The following is a 13,791-nucleotide window of genomic DNA, read 5'->3' as shown; positions in this document are numbered from 1 at the left end:
AGACACTTGAATGGAGAAACACTTGAGAAGCATTTCATCCTGTTATACTCTGCATCTAACCTCGGGTTTCCGGCTCATCATCCCTTTTTCCAGGACGATCCGACCAAGATCCGTGTCCCCGAGCGAGCACTTTGTTTCCGCGAGCACTGACTCGATAAAAGTTTCCCGCGGAACGCCAATAAACACGGGATATTGCAGCGTACGTGCGTCAAAGGATCTCAACCTTCTGACGACGTTCAACGAGAGACTAATTTATAGAATCCCAAAGAACTTGCAGCCGTCGAACAACAAAAACAAGAGGAAATACGCGCGGGCCGGACTCTTTGTCCCGGGCCAGCGATCTTCGAGCACTTCAACGGTGATTTTCATAAAGACTGAGAGAGAGAGAGAGAGAGAGAGAGAGAGAGAGAGAGAGAGAGAGAGAGAGAGGGTGGTAAAGGAAACTGGATAATCAGGAGAGCTCTTTGTAACGTGTTCGAGCAGAGAAGAGGTCTTCGAGACCCGGGCCTTGTAAAGCTGAAGAATGACGCGTCGAGGAGCCTACTCCTTTGGTAAAACTGCTTCCGGCGAAGCAAAACGGGCTTCCTGAAGGGAAGACCGACCTCGTTCATCGTGAAATTATTGCCCGTGGTGAGGCTTTACTATGAGAGCAACATCAACCCTTCGAGGTTATTAACCTATCCGTCACAAAGACAGTTTTCGTTCAGAAAAATCATCTACGAACGCTCGGAGGAACAACTCACCCGAAAGAGATGATCTACAGACCGAGAGCAGCTAATCTAACAGTAAGCTATCACCGGACAGCTAATTATTTTCTTGCGCAATTCAAATCAATTCAAACAGAAGACAAACCCTTCCGATTTAACCTTTACAATTTCCGCGTCTTCAAATAATCTAATAAGAATTGGGAATTCTGCGGCTACTTGTGGAATAGGAAATGTCTGACCATAACCGACCAATTCTACTTGCTGGGAATACTGGAGCCCGGCGAACCCAATTTACAAAATTGATTTTCCCAGAAACGAAGACTAGAAAAAAATGTTATTCGTTCTTTTTCGCGTATTTAGGTCGTCTGACTTTTGTACCATTTAAATTCTAAAAATAAAATATGTAATCACCCTTTCATAACACAACCTCTTCTGACCTTTTTGGCAAAGACATCATACCGTCACTATAAAATTTCTGCGGTTCTTCATTAAAATACTTTTCAATAATATAAACATATCCACGGCACGAACTTATGGGACGATCTAATATATGGAATAATCCTGTATTAGTTTACGCCACTCGAAGCACCCTGCATATTAACTCGCGGCGCCACTAAAAGTATATATATATATTATATCGAATTATTATGTCCAAATGGAGTTATATTTTTACATATATAACAGTTTTAAATAGTTAGTTTCGGAGCCGCTTCAAGCCCCGGTCGCAAGGTAAACACTACGCCGAACGAATCAATGCCGAAATCAATATATCCGGGGCATAGGCAGCGGCGGCGTGGGCGAGTGAGCAAACAGAGCGTACAATCCGGCCACGGTTTTCCGGGGGATGCAACAAGTCGCAGACTCTCCCCCGCGATCCCTTCGAGCGCAGCCGTGTCGTTGCTCTTGCCTCGATTGCTCCGGCAGAGCCCCGGCCACGGAGTGCATCGCCGCGATGCATCGATGCGACCGTTGTGCGGTGTGTGCCGGTGCAACGGGACAAGAGCCATCCCTCGTCCCTCAGCCCGGGAATAACAAGGAAATCCCGACCCGCCAACGACGACACGTGGAATGGTTGCCAGTCTAGACTCGATTCAGACGATTTCGGTCCCAGACTCCAGACTGCCATAACTTTCCTCGACCCGTTTACCGCGATTGCGTTCTAGGTGGCGACCGAATGGCTGACGCCAGCTCCGTGTGTGTGCGTGTGTCTCTGCAGAATGCGAATCTCGTGCATTAGTTGCACTTTTTGGACTTTGGAGTTGCTCACGAGGTTGGAAATGTTGAGAAACATTCTCTTTTTGTGCCTTCATGTTGTACAGCCGGAACGAAATGACTAATTTATTGGACAATAGATATTTCATTTCCGCTTAATGGAAATTTTTTTAATTCAAGTCGAAGATTAAGAGAATTTTGGTCTGTTGAAATTACAGCAACTTCGTTCGTAGTTGAAACAAAATTTCAGAATTAGTGACAACTTCGACCGAATGGCTGTCGCCGCTAAGTCTACGCATGCAGACTGCAAGTCGTCCGCATTCATTGCAGTTTTAGGTCGGTAAATCTCGTCGCCCATTCGGTGGAACGGTTCGAAACGTTACGCAGCATTCCCTTTGATTTCAACGCGGAACTTTCTGACACATTTTGCACCATCTCGCTGTATAGTTAGGCAAAATGCTTAATCTTCTTGGGCAACGACTAATTACTTTAGTCAACACTTCGCTCACTGTGAATTGATTTAATATTTTTGAAATCGAAGATTAAGCGTTTAGAATTTGTAAATTGAGCACGAGTTCGTTCTTTACAGTAACTTCGTTCACAGTTCCAATACATTTGTAGCATTAGTACATAATGTAACGACTTCGAGCTGTCGCCATTGTCCGTCGCCAAGTCTACGCATGCAGACTGCAAGTCATCCGCATCCGTTGCAGTTTTAGCTCGCTAAATCTCGTTGCTTATCCGGTGGAACGGTTAGAAACATTTCCACAGATATTTTTGACCACGAACACTTCTATACGTTTTCATGTTTCATGCTGCATTGCGGTGCAAGACGCCAGTTTCCTCCGAGAACGAATACATATTTCATTTGACACTTTGCATTTCGTTTAAAGCATTTGAAATATTGTACTCATTCAAGTTGTACATATAAAACTGTACTCGCTGCGGTTCTATATGAAGTTTTACGTCTCGCCGATTATTTAATGCCAGCATTAAACAATTTCTTGAAACCTCTTTCTGGAACCGAGATCGCTCCTTTCTGGTTCCATTAAGATTGCGCCAAGACCTTTAATTGCAAACAAAGTCAAAGGTGATTTTCCAATCGAATCGATGCAAATGAACTAGTGGAGGGTTTGGTGGGAAAACCGGGTAAATTCAGATTTTGAAAATAATTTAAGTCGCGCAGGATGTACAATTTTACTGAAAAATGGCCTCGCAGCACCAAAGTCACGGATCATCTCTCAGGGATGAAAAGATGGCCGAAGAAAAAGTAACATTTGCTATCATACTTTGCTAGAAGTGCTATCAGTATTCCACCAATAGACATTCGCTGCTCGCAAATGAATTTCAGCTTGATCGCACTTCGAGCGGTCGGTCAAATCGTCGGGAAATCATGATCGATCGTAATCGAGGGTTGTTTTCGCGCCGATTAGAGTCGGTAACAGCGACAGAGGAGAAGGGAGAATAGAATGGAGTATAGAGAAGAAGGATAACAGCACCGGAAGGACGCATGGATCGTAAGCTGGGATTCAGACGGAGGCTGTGCTGGGGAACAGTGTCGAATCTGGACTCCCAGGCTCCGTCGATCGATGCCCGGGGCACGTTTCTATATATAACCACCCCTGCCGTCCTCCCTCTCTTTCTCCTGCCACCCAGTCAGCCCTCTGTCTCTCTCCCCCTCCTCCTCTCTGTCTCTCTCTCTCTCTCTCTCTCTCCCTCTCTGCCATTCCCTCCTTCTCTTTCTCTCTGCCCAGCTCGCCTACGTTTTCGACCTGTAGGTCCTGTGCCGTCATGCCACCTGGCTCCCCTGAAAGCAGCCCGAGCCAACCCCACAGCTCGAACCCCGCAGCCTCAACCCCGTTCTTCGATTTTTCATTTCCCTCCACCCGGGAAAAATCAAAGAAAAATTCTCTTCGCTCGAACCACCCGAAAAATCGCGTCGATCCGCGTTCTACGGCACGTTCGAACCATAATGTTTCACTGGGACATATGCAACATAGTCTTTGATCCTTTCATCCGCACCGTTCTTCGATTTTCCATCCCCCTTAACCCGGGAAAAATCGACGAAAAATTCACACATTCTTCCCGGACCTTACGGCTCTGCATTACACGGAACATTGCAACCATAATTTTCTGTTGGTACCACAATGTTCCTCCGGAACATATGGAACATTGTCTTCGCCGCATCCTCGATTTTTACTTTCCCCGAGAATACCCCCAAAAAAATTCTTTGCAACGCGAATAACGTTTCACACTGAAACATATGGAACATTGTCTTTGGTATTTTCCCCTACTTCGATTTTTCGTATCCCCTTCCCGGGGAAAAATCGAAGAAAAATCTTTTCCGGTGCGAATCTCCTGAAAATTCGCATTTCCTTCTAATCATATGGCCGCGTTATACGGCATACTGCAACCATAACGTTGCATTAGACCATACGGAACATTGTCTTTTCCGCTTCCTTTCGCCTCGTTCATTTGCTAATTAATTTGTCTTTCTATTTTTCGCTTCGCAGCCACGGTTTGCTTTGTTCTTGGCGCATTGTTCTTTAAGCTCCGCTGCTTACTCACGCGATACTCTTAGCATTTCTGGAATTTTCCTGGAAGTTCCCTGTCCCGCAAGATAATCCAACATGGCGTTCTAAGTTGCTCGGTCGACACGTTGGATAATATAGTTGTCGGTTGTATCGAGAACACCGCGATGATGATCTCTCCTTCGGACTGGGTTTCGAAAGATAGATAGAGAACCCTCGGTTGTTTGTCGCTGATTCTTGATCCCCACCCACGTTCGCCGGATTTAATTTACCCCACGCTGTTGGATTAGCATAATCGAGTAGAGACCGATTCGACGGGACGCTATCGATGAGCGGAAAGATCGCTCTCTCCCGTTTCTGTATCGTCGAGAAAAATCGCTCGAATTAATCTGTCCAAAAATCGGTGGCGAATAAAATGACAAAGCGGACGACGGGTCGCGACGAAAATCGCAATTTAGGTGTACGTTAATGGCCAATAAAATTGCAGCACCCTTGACACATGCGCGGCATCGTCGGTATGCAAATCGTTTTATTTCCCCGTAATTTATTCAAATGTATTCGATGTGCAATCATTAATAGACTGCGGGTTTTATGCAACTGCGACGGAAATTAGCGTGGAAAATATAAAACGCGGAAAGTGTCTGAAGAATTTCTGTTGATTTGTTGCAGTTTCCTTTGGTTATTAAAATTAATAGGGACAGAAACAATTTTTTTACTTAGAACCTGTTTTGTCAAATCGATTCGGACAATTTTGGTCGAGGGTTAAGGAACAATAACTTGACATATGTCGATCATCAATGGACTCCGAATTAAATAGATTTGCGGCAAAAATGAAAAGAAATTCAAGAGATTTACTTTTGTCAGCTTGTTCAAATGGGTAGAAGGAAGAAAAGGATTTCTGTTTTGTCGGAAAGCTGGAAATTTCCGATTGATTCGCGGAACGAACGCGGTCCTCGACTCGTCCCGAGACCCGAGACGATTTCATTCCGTGAATGCGCCCGATGCACCCCGGAAACACGTGATATCACGGGGTTGATGACAATGCGAGCTGCAACCTTACATGTGTCGAATGTGATTGTACAGATTCGTGGCTAGGGGCGCGGATACGTTTTGTGTGCAACGGGTGGCTCGCGATTTCTGCGCGAAAATTCCACAGGAAATTCTTCTGGCCAAATATCGTGTATGAAACGGTCCAAGTACAAAATGTGCACAAGGAGTTCGTTCGTCGAAATAATAATAAGCCGACTATGGATCTCTGTGCAAACAAATTGCATTAATTGCAGGACACAGGAACCCTTTTCTAGACTTATTAAGTTGTGAACAATATCTTGACATTCTCGAATTCTTTTGATTCTTCTACTACTTCAAACTGCACCCACCCATTTTTTTCCATACATGCACAAAATGCGCGGTGTAATAATAAGAGAACGTGCGATGAATTTTCTTATGTAAAGAGAAAAATTGTAATGCTAGAGTTGCAGAGCGTTTGTATGCGAGGCAGTGAACATTTCAAGAAATTATTAAAAAATTAATGATAAAATTTTACGAGAATTCTTATGAATAAAAAATTCACTTCGCCGAACGCGTGCGCGCTTATCAGCAAATCAAGAGCCCGTTTAAAAATGTTGCATATCCCCGCCATTGATATGGAAAGGTACGAGAGGCCTGCTATAACGTTGAAAGAGCAGCGGCATAATTTATTCTGTCCCGACACCCTGTACTCTTCGTGCCGGCGCGTGCACCGTTCGTGCTAACCCGCTCTCTGATCCAATCAAACGCCAACACAACAGCGAGGATCGCGCTTTTCTATATAATGCCAGGCGAGAAGGAGGAGCCGTGGACGTTGCGAAACACCGGTGGACTGTGAGAAAGAGAGCGAAACAAAGAGATTAGGCTTGCGATCGGCGCGGCACGATCGCGAGGCGATCAACGTCGCCAAAGAGGATACACCGAAACACCACAGAATAGAAACAAATCCTCGAGAGACCACAGAACTTTCTACAGCATCGCGACTCTGCTTGTTCTTATCGCTGGACTGCGAATTTTGTGCGTTTAAAACGAGAATGACTTGATGCACACACACACACAATTTAAAAGAGTATACAAGTTCACAAGAAAGAGTACAGTAAGCCGAATGGAGCTACACGACCTTAGTTTCCCTCTACTGGGAGGATATAACCCACGCGCTGTATACCGCGCTTTTTATACGTTCGGCGAGGTCGACGCGGTCACAAGAAAATAGTAGCCCTACACGATCTATGTCACGGACCCGAGGGTTGCTTCGATCAAGATTACTGTGTACAGAGGAAGGGTCAAATATTTTCTTTTCCATTAGAACTTGCAGGATCCGTAGAGATTGACTTTGACCCAGGGCTACAAATGTTCCAACAATATCTCAATTTTCTAGTAACGTAATTTGTATTAGCTGTTCGATTCAAGTCCAAGAAGAAGATGAACGTTAATCTCAAAGAAGTAGGTTCACAAGCAAGTTCGCGAGTAAAGATTTGATCTAACAGTGGAGATATTTTTTAATATTGTGTAAGTATATATATTATTTTGTAAATTCTACACGTTCGGCCCGCAGGGACCAGGACAGCGTTTAACGTGTTAAAGGATAGTGAACGTGGCCCGAAAAAGCTCTTTGGAGGGCACGAGGGCTCGGTTTCGATTTCGTTCACGACCCAGACCTCCCTCCGGTTGTTATCGGCCATCTAAATAGCCTCGAGAGGGGAAAAGAGAAAGAAACAGTGAAAAATTGGGACGGACATTCGCGTAGAGCGATCTTTATTTAGAACTGGATTCGCACGCTTCATCGGAGTCGTTTCAACTATCAGCCGGAGATCTACGTGTTAGCGGACGAACACCTCGCACCGCCGGATGTCCAGGTGGAATTACGTGTGCATGCTTAAGGGTTGTACAGTTCTCGACAAGGGACCCACAAGGCAGATTCTAATCGAGAGCGAAAACCATCGAGTTACCGCTAGAGCACGCGTTCTACTCGAACACAGCTCGAATTATTAGGCTGGCAGCCGCCGTGCGAAAAATGGAAAGTCAAGAATAATGGTTTGGGATCGCACAGCCGAGTTTCTATAATCTTAACATAACAACGATTCACAACGATCATCGCTGTACAAAACGACGGGCGTCTTTTCATTGCTACGTCATTGCAACAACCGACTTGCGAAACCAGAACACCCAGAACACAACGTATTATAACACAAATAAATTCTTAACTTTTCAATTTCCATCTCATTGAAAGATTACTTTGAACACTTACCTCGATTACTTTAATTTTACGGAGTTTACGGAGTTGCTGGGTTGTGGTAAAAGAAAACGATAAGAAAGCGAAGCGAGAAAGTTCGTTTCATTATTTCCTGCTAGACAATTAACTTTAATGTATTTAACTAATTGCGGGACCGTTCGAAATGTTTACAGTCGACCGGCTTCATCGAGTTCTCTTTTCTCGAATTCATATTACCAAAATGAAATCGAAAAACCCATTTCACCGTTTCGTGCCAGCCTCTATCGATCCGGAAATGTTGAACGATTTTTGCAAAAAAATTGTATTATTCCGCAGCTTGCTTCTTTTAATGGAACAAATTAATGAATAAAAATGCCATTGTCGAACGCAACTCTGGAAGGCATGACAGCTCACTTAGCATTCCATACAATCAATTATAAAACCATTTCCACGGTCGATCGACTTCGTCGAATTCCCTCTCGAACTCTTATTACGGGAAAGGAAGTCGAAAAACCCAGTTGGCAATTTTTTGTCGGCCACTGCTGAACCGGGAATGCTTGATAAATCCCGCGAAGTGTAGTAGATCTCGCGCAGAAAAATCGCGTTATTCCGAAGCTTGGCTCCCGGCGGGACAACTGTCGCGATAAAAATGAAAGAAAGAAAGTATTAACCGGCTGAATCGCGCCGCCGGATACGTTTTGAAGAACACGCGAGGCAAAAAGGCGGGGACGAAACACTGTTTCTTACCGTGTCGGTTCATTTTTCTCTGTCGTTTTCTTTTCCACGCCGGCCACGACCGCCGATTAAACGCAGCGCCAGAGATCCCTGTTCGGTATTATAAGTAAATCCGTGATAAAGCCGGTTGCGCGGCACGATAAAACGACGGGCACGGCTGAGCGTAGGCGGGTAGACGAACACGCCGCTGGAAGAAAGTGACGAAGTCGTCACGAAGTCGTTAGTCACTTTATGAGCGGCTTAATTCGGCTTTTCTTCGCCACCAGCCGTCGTACGAGCTGCGCCAACTCGCTGCCAGAAACCCGTGGAAATCTTTGTCCAACATAGTTTTACTTTGGCGAGCGTTTATGGCAGCGATACATCAATAGTAACTGCCGTTAAGTGGCAAATAAAGCGAATGACCCCAAGCATCGCCCCTCGTCGGTAGTGTGAAGGTTGAGTACAAGGTTACACGAATTGTTTGCCATTTTTTTGCATACCCTAATGCACTTCTAAATTACAGACACTATTCTTTGATCTTTTGCCCGTAGCGTCGAACGAGACAATGCTGATCGCATGATAAACCTATTTTGTTTCTGACGATTTTTCTATTAAAATGCTTACCAACATATTCGTGACATTTTTCCGATTGAAATGAGTCCGAACACGGCATAGTTCGGATCACATTTACTGTAATTCGTTGTTAAGTGGAAGCTCTGTTATCCGAACTGATCAGTGGAGTATGAATGTTCGAATAATAAAATAGTTAGCTAGTGTTGGATTGAATCTTTATTGATTCGCACAATGGAGCTTGTCGTATATAATAGGTTTGAGCTACTTAAATTTGAAACACATATTTTGTCACATGACCGTTCGGATAATCGAGGTTCCACTGTACCGTGGATTAAACAGTCAAATAAGCTGCGAACCGTATCATGTTTGGGCTCGTTGTAATCAGAAAAATGCCACGAATATGCTGGTAAAAGTGTCATAAAGAACGAGTTACGAACATATATCGAGACGTTACTGTACTCCCAGCGATTTTCCAAGAATATTTTAGCGAATCGAATGCTACTTCTATCAAAACGCTTACGGAGGAGCCTAGAGGAATTAATTTCCAGAAATTCAATAGCGCCCCGTAAGCTAGTCTTTGGAAACAAGAACTTTGAACCGGTCACGGACACTCCGATTAACATTCTAAAAGAATAACACAGGCCGACACGTTTCCCTTAGAACGTTCAACGATCGTAAAGTCCGACTCGATTTCGCGAAACGAGCTTTCGGCTCGAAAAACAACCCTCTCGCGTGCCTCGCAACCGGTTGTTGCTCGCTCGCCCAGACACTCGGACCATTTCCTCCTCCATTTTGCACCAGTAACTCTCTTTTTATCTGCTCTTTTCGGTTCTTACGCCTTTCCGGTTGTGCGAAAACTTTGCGAGTTGCGGGACTAGAGACGGACTCACTCAAACGAGACGTTATGTGATCGACAGAGAATCGGTTTCTACTAATTTTTCGTGTTAGGTTGGTTGTTTCTTCAAACCATTTCTTCCGATTTCCGTCTCGTTTTCTTCGCAAATCTATTTTTTATTCGGCTTTTTCTGTATCTTCCTCGGATCCTCTGCCGATTGAATGAATTGCAGAATTAACTCCTTCAATTTTTGCAAATGATTTCCCCCGATTTTTATTTCTCGTTTTGCTTTCGGAAGAAAAAGAGACCAAGATCAAGACAAAGAGCAAAATCGGAAGAAAAGAAATCAGGGGATGCAACGATCGAAGGAAGTGAAGCGGTGAAACAAGCGGAATTAAAAGCGAACGCAGCGATGCAACGAAAATTCGTAAATTGCGAACCGACGTTGTTGAAAAAAAGAAAAAAATATTTAACAAACCCGACCTGGTTTCGGGGCGCAGCTGATTTTTGCACGGTCGCGCAGCAGCGCGAAACAATCTATCCGATTGCAAATAATCGGAGAATTATCGTCTTTCTGGATGCCGGGGGTCGCGTCGAAACGGAAACTATCGACCGAGGTTTAGATGCAGCATAAAAAAGAAAGTACAAATAATGATAGAAATATTTTTTGCGAATCACGGATACGTCGATGTCGGACCGGGGAAAACATTTTATTTGTTGCAAAGAGATCCGCAATTATCGTTCTTCAACGACCGAATACGTCGACGGAGGAATCCATTCGATAATTAACCCAGATTTAAATCTCGTCGAATGATTGCGTGAATCGCGTGCGCGACAGACAACGTGTTAATTGACTGGCAACCAGGGAGGTGTGCACACCTGTGAAGGTGCGTCCGCGGATTAATAGGGGCCAAGTTCTGATGTACGGAAAAGTCGCGAGAGCGAGCAGGCCGTTCGTGGAAATCAATTCGGGCCTGATTACCGGGGTCGACGGCCAGGTAACCTCGGGGTTAAAAAAATATTCAGCTTGCACACCTCAATGTTGAGAGCCGCCGGTCACGTGTTCGAGAAACCTGATTCTATATTGGGGGTAGTTTCATTAGCGAGCGTCGGCTTTCGACCTGCCGAATCGGAAAGGGGAAAAATACTTGGGCTGCTTTCTGAAACAAAAATGTGTTCCGAACCATCTGACACGTACAATTTATACAAATAAAGGGTTATAAAATTGAAAATTAAACGTCCATATCCTCTAATTTTTCCAGTGATTCTGCTGTTTGTAATTTCACCTAATCAGTTTTCTAATAAATACATAAAATCCGCTAATTCTAACGAATGTATAAAATTGAGGACAAACAAGTTCTAATTATTGCAGCAGTGTGAAAAACCAGGGATTAAATAGCCATTTTATAATCTGACAACTTGTGATAGTCGATAACAGCCTTGACATGCCATTATCATCCGGTTACCCATTAATTATGTAAATAATATACGCATAATATTACAATCATTATTGCCGGGAACAACGTTGATTTTCAATCGATTAACAATTATTATTGATGCGTGTAAACTTATCAATGTACTGGCCAAAATTGGAATTACTTTCCCCCGATGTTATACACATATACACTACCGCTTGAACGTATATATGTGGAGCTTTCTGAAATAATAATTACCAATAATGAATTCTACGAAATTCTATGCACTACATTTTTCACTATATTACTAATTTGAACGCATTAAATAATTAAAAGTTAGAAAATAGTCTACGTTCCCTTATCAGCTTCACCCTGCACGCATCTACCAGTAGTATCACATTTAACAATGTAATTATATCAATATTCTAAATACCTCGAATGCCTTAAATCATTAAAAATTATAAAATAATATACAGTCCCTTATCTGCTCCACTTGTACGCGTTTACCAGTGGTTTCACATTTAACAATTTAATTATTTCGATATTCTAAATGCTTTGAATGCCTTAAATAATTAAAACCTGCAATATAGTGTACGTTCTTTTATCTGCCCTTTATCTACCCCACCTGCATGCATCTACTATTAATGTTACATTTAATAATCACCAGTTAACGTCTCATTTAATATCAACGTTCTCTCACCTCCATCCCGTGTATTCATCATTAGACTATGGATTTTATGCAATTACGACAAAAACGGATAGGCGTAAGTGAATACAGTAGAAAGGTTAACGTGATTTAAGAATGCGAATCTATCATTTTCAGCTTGTTAAAATGATTAAAGTTAGAATGAAATGCCTATTCGGCTTCAATCGACAATTTTTGTATCGCATAAAAATCCACAGTCTAAAATACAAAACTGAACATCGTTCGGCAATACTAACTTCTATCAAAGGCTCGCAAACAAAATCACAACTATCCACATACCTTTAATCATCAGTGCACGTGTACAAAAAGTACCAGCTCGATATACGAGATCATACAACGTCGATCGAATAATTCCAGTACATACTGCACACAAACAAACACAGTGTTGCAAAGAAATAAAATTCTCGTTCCAAGAACGAACCGTCGTAGAACTCACCTTCCAGCACCTGTGGCAACACGGTTGACGCCGTAGGGACGTGGAAGCGGAATCTATCCGTCAGCTGGCCATCATAGTAACCGGTGCTCGACGACGTACCACCACTGCTAATAATTCACTGTCACAGAACGTGTCACCATAACGCCGCGATATGTCATCGCGTCGCGCTGCCTGGAAAGCCCGCGATGGGACAACACGGTCGCGATCGCGTCCGCGACTGGCAACACGGAAAACGAAACGTGGCCCCGGCGCCGGAACCGGAACCGGAACCAGAACCAGAACCGCCGGACGAAACGAAAAAACGAAACGGCACTATCAACTCTACGCAGCTACGTTCAGCCCTCGACGGTCGCTACACTAACTGCCGCTCCTTCGCTTGAATTTCGACTACCCCGGCCGCCGCGGACGCCCCGGCCAATCAGCGTCCAGCATCGCGATCCCCCTCTTCCACACATACCCCACCACCGCGAATCGCGCGTGAACCGCGGTCCCGCCAGTTTTCTCGATCCCTCATTACTTCCTGTCCAGGTATTTATCATTTATTGTAGTAGTGTGCGTGCGTGATCGAAGTGGCTTCGTTGCGTAAGCTTCTCGATCACCATCAAAGTATCATTGTTAGCAGTGACGAGCGACTAGAGCGTCCTCCTTATGTGATTAAAGTGTCCTCTGTTTGATTCGAGTCTTCCACTTGTTGAGCCGAAGATTGTTGCACAAGCCAAGGATAGGGATGACGTCACTGCGCTAGAGGTGGGGAGAGGGGAGGCACTAGGAGGAAAATGCGTCTTATGCATTTATTGAACACAATTCACTGATAAAATTAGTATTTCTAGCTGGTTAATGTTTATAACAATTCCTTTTGCCAGTGATGTCGGCAAGGTCTTCCTCGGGATACGAAATAACTTTTAACACACAAATATTAGCAATGATAATTATATCGAGCAAATGTAATCAATAAATTATTAGCAACTTTAAAGGTTACTCTGTATCTCGAGTAATATCATCCATTTTTGTAAAACGATTACATGGCTGGATGGTCAAGGGTGTGCTTGTCGACATCGGTAGCAAAGGGAATTGTTACAGACATTAAACTGCCAGAAATAATAAATTTACCAATAATTACTATCACGGCGATCGAGATCTACCGAAAGTAGTTCGGGTGGGAAGAGGTGCGCATCGCTGCGCAAGTGCGCACCTGAGCTCGGCGAGCGCGTTCAGTCGGTCAGTCGGGCTGGTTAGTGCGGCAAGAGCGGATGGGCTTCGGGACCAGAAGGACCATGGGTCCTGCAGAGCTGCCTTGGCCTACCCTTACCAACCTTGGAGTTGATCAGAAGTCCTGTAGAGCTACCCTGCTCTACACTTGCCTACCTTGGTCTACCTTTAGCTAGCTTAGGGTGGACCAAGGGTCCTTTAAAAATTCTTTG

The 13,791-nt window shown here is 44.0% G+C and overlaps 1 protein-coding gene across 1 annotated transcript in view; it reads right to left on the bottom strand.

Annotated features, from left to right (window-relative positions):
- The window catches only part of Cac (calcium voltage-gated channel subunit cacophony), a 209,774-nt gene extending 197,173 nt beyond the window's left edge, over positions 1-12,601 (bottom strand). Inside the window, exon 1 of the mRNA XM_076797555.1 lies at positions 12,371-12,601. The gene's annotated coding sequence lies outside the window, so the exon portion shown is untranslated. The remainder of the gene's footprint in view (positions 1-12,370) is intronic.
- Between the last annotated feature and the right edge of the window lie 1,190 nt (positions 12,602-13,791).

Source organism: Halictus rubicundus, chromosome 12 (assembly GCF_050948215.1).
Source record: "Halictus rubicundus isolate RS-2024b chromosome 12, iyHalRubi1_principal, whole genome shotgun sequence".
Lineage (NCBI taxonomy): Eukaryota > Metazoa > Arthropoda > Insecta > Hymenoptera > Halictidae > Halictus > Halictus rubicundus.
Note: the sequence above shows the minus strand (reverse complement) of the source record. Positions and strands in the feature narration are given on the sequence as shown.